The sequence below is a fragment of the Gavialis gangeticus genome, unplaced genomic scaffold (assembly GCF_001723915.1).
Source record: "Gavialis gangeticus isolate Ggan-Ray unplaced genomic scaffold, GavGan_comp1, whole genome shotgun sequence".
Lineage (NCBI taxonomy): Eukaryota > Metazoa > Chordata > Crocodylia > Gavialidae > Gavialis > Gavialis gangeticus.
The window spans coordinates 38,753,869-38,759,050 of NW_017729025.1; the positions used below are offsets into that span (position 1 = coordinate 38,753,869).

Sequence of the window (5,182 nt, forward strand, 5' to 3'; positions counted from 1 at the left end):
GTTGGATTATTAATTTGACCTCATACCATTGCCAGACTACGCCTAACAGTGTTTTTTAATACAAGCCAAAACTTGCTCTCCTCTTTACCGTGGCGTAGTCTGGCAATGGTATGAGGTCAAATTAATAATCCAACAAGTCTGTTCCATTGTGGCGGGCCAGTAATGGGTGCTTCTGCGCTAGGCCACCCACCTCACTGCACCTGACAACCTTCCAGGCTCTGAGTGCCTCCCTGGGGGCGCCTTACATTTGGCTGACCCCCTTCCTGGAGCACACCCACTAGCCTGGGGATAGTGCCGCCACCACCCAGGGTCTGGAGTGATCCTGGCTCTGTGCCCCCTGAGAAACACAGGCCTAGTAGCCCTTAAAGGTACTCGACTCACTTCAAGAACTTGGGGTGCTTCCCTCAGTCTGAAGCACAAATAGTGGCCTTCCTTAGTCGGGGGAAGCAAGGGGACAATATTAACCAAATTGTCACAGAGCAGAGTTTTTGGGGAGAGACAGAGGTTGCCTTCTGCCACATCCACCACAATGTTTTATCATTCCATTTAGAAGAGGACACTAAACTAAAACCTACCAATCTCATGTAGTCTGAGCCTTGTACCAAAAATGTGAAGATTAAGTACTCAAGTAGAATCTTTGTCAGAGTAAAATGGAAAGGAAATACCAGATTAGCAATTTTCAGGCAAGTTGCCACAGCACCTTGAGTGCTGAAAAATTCTTAAGGATGCCATGGGGTACCATTCAATATTAGCACTCTCAGGTGTGCAAACTCCTATATGATTCACAAAATAAACCCAGAGATTCCAAATAGGAATCTGTAGTATTTTAGACAACAAGGCTTGTAGAAGGTGGTTGTTATTAGCAAGATAATCCTGCAGTCAACCCATGCCTAAACTTCTTCAAACAGTGCTGGCAAAACACCTCTTACCCTTTCAAAAATCCATCACAGAGTACCATCCTGTGTAGTCTGAGTGGAAACAGCTGCTATTAGGATTACAATCTATCCAAAACTTTTAAGGGGTCAGTTTTACAAATTGTGGTCATGCTAGTAAGCCAGACAGCGCTTGACATCCATATATAGAAATCTGGCTAATCTCACAGAACTGGATTTCCTTTCCAGCTGCTAACCTGCACTAAAACATGATCAAACGTGCATGGAACGCTGTTAAGCAACTGATGCAAGTGTCCCAGAGGATGATATGTGAGCACAAATTTAAATAAGGGATGGTGGATGGTGGCTCTTAGTTGTGAACTGAAGCCACCTATTAAAGCAGATCTCATGCTGTGAATGCTTGGGAGGCTCTGTGTTAGTAATGAAGGGAAAAAAAATTAAAAGCTGAAAAAAAACCACCCCCCCAAAAAATTATTTGTCCCCAAAACCAGATTATGGAAAATTAGGTTTTAAAAAATAAAGGATGTTAATCCCCCAGGTGTTTGGAGGAATACTGGTTGGCCACTGTTTAATTGTCTTACAGGACTAAAGTGATAAACCTGGAGTGGAAAGAGAAATATCAAGTTTGCATAAAGATTAAGATAAAAGATGGACACGGGATGTGAAAGGATGGTGAACCTGTTGGCAGTATTGTAGTAGCTCTCTTTTTGCATTAGCCTATTTAAAGTAGATTTTGTCCATTATTGGAAATATTCCTGGTGAACAAGAGTCATATTTACAAGAAAGCTTATAGTCCAAGCCAGAGAGACAGAAAAAAAAATGTTGCTAATTGCCATTAGTTAAACTTTATTTTTTTGTAATCTTGTAAATTCTCATATTCCCATCCCTCAGGACTTTACACTTAAGAAAAACACATGAATGCTGTAGCTTTGTTGATGGTTGTACCCGTTGCTAGGGGATTGTCTGCGAGAGGTGAATCATGTTATTTACAGTCAGTCTAAAAGAACATTTGGAAATGCTTCAACTTCACATTTTTTTCTTTGGTTTGGATTGTTGTCACCCAGATACTGTGTGATGCTGATGGGGGCTTCAGAAATGCACATAATGGTGATAAGCAGAGACATTCATACTTATGGATTTCTTTACTGGCTTTTTAATTCTCTGGTAACTATTTTGTTTAAAAGCTGAAGCTTCATGTATGCAATAGGGAGAAGCCAAATATTTACAAAAAGAAAAGATTTGGAAAGTAGCAAGCCACTAGAAAAACACTTCAGAATATTTTCCTTCATATTTCAGCAAATACAAAGTGCAGTTATCTATACACACACTCATGCATAGACCCAGATCTAAGCTTCTTCAAATAAACTGAGCTAATTTTTTTTCACTGCTTCTGTAACAGCAGCAGCATTAAAGGATAGTCAGATAGTTAGGCAGGAGTGAGATCTTGATGCTCAGGAGGCAGGTTGGTATTGCAAGCTAAATTTTCATGAGACAGTAAAGAAAAGTAGGCTGACTATACTAGCTAAGCTAAATAGCTAACAGTAAAGATAGGAAAACCGTATGCAAGCAGTTAGGGCTGAGTAGACATGGAAGGGGGAGGGGAAGGACAAGTAGGAAAAAAATCTCATTATACCAAGGGCTCAAAGAACAGAGGAAGTTTCTATCATGCAATCTCTCCTACCCTGCAACATTCCCTGTGTGCACTTGGGGTGAGATTTTCAAAAGCACTCAACATTGACTTCCCTTTGTTCCAGCTGAATTTGATAGGACTTTTTACCTTTGCTTTTAATAGCAACAGTTAAGCTCATAGGAAGTGTGTGAGAAACCCAGCGTAAATATCATAGCTCCAAGATAGGATGCCTTTCACTGGTTGTTTCATTAACGAAACAACCTTTTGAAAGTGTTGGACCCAGTAATTCACTGGTGTCAAATGTGTTTCAGTCTCTCACTTCTTTGTTCTACTATGTAGAACTGCAAGCCTTTACAACCGAACCCTTTGTTCTTACATGTGTTTAAAGGATTTAGTAGTTGTCTCTCTATGCCTGAAGAACAGTTTGTGCGCGGAAGCTTGCAAAGAACAATTTTTCCAACTGTTTAGTTGGTCTAATAAAAGATATCACATTTACCCAAAGAACCTTGTCTGCTAAAGGATTTAGCACAATCTTAGGTATGTATCAATAATCCATTTTTTTAAAAGTGGGATAAAAGCAAAATGTTTTTTTCAGAACCTATTTTATTTATTATTTGGTTAAGTCAAGCACACAGTACTTACTTGTATCCACTAGATGGAACCCATCTCCTTAAATATAGAATGAAAATGCAGGGTGAAATCATGGCACCACTTCGCTTACAAAGGAACTTTGCTATTGACTTAAAACAAGCCTTGATTTTGCCCCAGTCTGATTCCCTGACTGGCCAATTATTTTCTCTGGAGTGCAGAGAACGCTGAGCTTTCACTGAATGCAGGAAGAGCTGAGGTTCAACACCACGCAGATTCTGACTTGTAGTTAGTTGTAGCCATTAGATCAGTATATATTAGTTTTATAAGTGTGTTCTGTAATCCATTCAACACTACCCCCCCCAAAATCTGAACTGTTCAGCTCCTGCTCCATTTTAGGACTGTGAGGATGTACAGGTGCAAGGGAAGTGCATTCAACTATTGAAAAATGATGACAAATTTGCACTTATACAGTATTTTTTAGACAAGGATCTCACGTGACTTTATTAATGTAGTTAACTTACCTACATATTACAGAAAGAGCAGTTAAATGTCTAGCCCAAAGTAATATAGTGAAACTGGCAAAAGGCAGGACAGGGTGGCACCTTAGAGACTAATTTGTTCAGAAAGCTTAAGCTTTTGTAGGGGACAGCCAACTGGAAATAGAATCCAAAGATCCTAATGCAGCCTTACAGCTGCTGGTCCTGTGTTTTATCTAATAGCTTGATCATTAGTCTCCTCTTCTAGCCGTGGATAAACAGTTCAGAAAGAAGCAGAACAGATCCACAGGTTCCAGAAAATTACATGAATTTGTATAAGAATTGTTAACCAGCTCTTTCCTTTTCAGGGTCAGGCTTGTAAGTGCCTGAGACATTGTACAAGACCCATATTATTAGGTGTATGTTTTTTAAATCAGATACCATTACTCTGTTTTTCTTCGGAAAATCAAAGAAGTTAGTCTACTAAAATCTAGGCAAGTAATTCCCATAGACCATGCCTGCCTGGCAGCTATGTGTTTGGGACTTAGCATTCATCAGTCTCCAGTTGTAATTGTCAGCGTTTCTTTACTAACCAACTGCCTAGACAGGAATTGTGCAGAAGTGGAAATGCAGAGCTGAGGCTTGGCTCATCTTGATTTTAATAAGATACTGAACTTATGTAGCACGCGTTGCCCAGCAGGGCTGATTTGACAAAGTGTGCCCAGAGCAGGGTTGTTCAAGCAGGAAGTGATCTTCCACTTAGCTGACCTAACCTCTCAACTGCGGACCAGTGAAAGTGATCAAATCCAGGGTGTCTCAGGAGCTCCCTGTAGCTGGGTGAGGATGTTTTCCTTCCTCCAGGCCTATTAGAAAAGTCTTTCCATCGCAGAGATAGGCCTAAAGTTCTTCCCATTGATTTTTGCCATCAAGTTTTATAGAAAGCTGGCTCTGCATGACAGCTCACAACTGTGAGCCATCACAGACTTCAACAATGTTCTTCATCACGTTTAAGTTGTGTTTTAATAAGACACAATCATGAACCAGCGTATCCACCATTTAGCAGTAGCCAGCTCCACAGCCCCCGGCAAAATAGAGGGAAAGTCCTCAGTTGTATTTGTTTGCTGCTGCTGAGGTGCCAGACCCCGCACAGCAGGCAGAGACTGCCCACCACCAGGCGGGGTTGGCGCCTAGGAAGCGTGCAGACCCGAGGGGCTGAGGCCAGGGGGCGGGAGGCCGTTGACGGGCTTGTGGCAGGCGGTGGAAGGGGCGAGCTGGAGCGAGAGGTGCAGGGGCCCGGGGACAGGAGCCCAGCCCTGTGCTGCGCACCTCGTGTGCGGAGCCTGGCGCCCACGGCGGCGCTGGAGGAGCCTCGAGTCGGAGCCTTTTGCCCGCCGTGAGGCGCCGGCGGGGCCCGGGCACAGCCGTGCTGCGCGGTGCGGTGCGGACCGGGCCACGCAGATCTTCTCCCGCCCGTCCGTCCCTCCGTCGCTCAGCACCTGCAGGGCCCGGGGCGCGGCGCGGCTCCCCCGCGGGGGCTTTCCCTGGGGGCAGTGCGGGGTCGGCCGGGCACAGCGGCCCCAGCCCCATTGGCC

General features: G+C 43.7%; 1 protein-coding gene across 1 annotated transcript in view; it reads left to right on the forward strand.

Annotated features, from left to right (window-relative positions):
• CCDC88C (coiled-coil domain containing 88C) overlaps window positions 1–5,182 on the forward strand; it is a 214,516-nt gene that overhangs the window by 14,636 nt on the left and 194,698 nt on the right. The window lies entirely within an intron of this gene.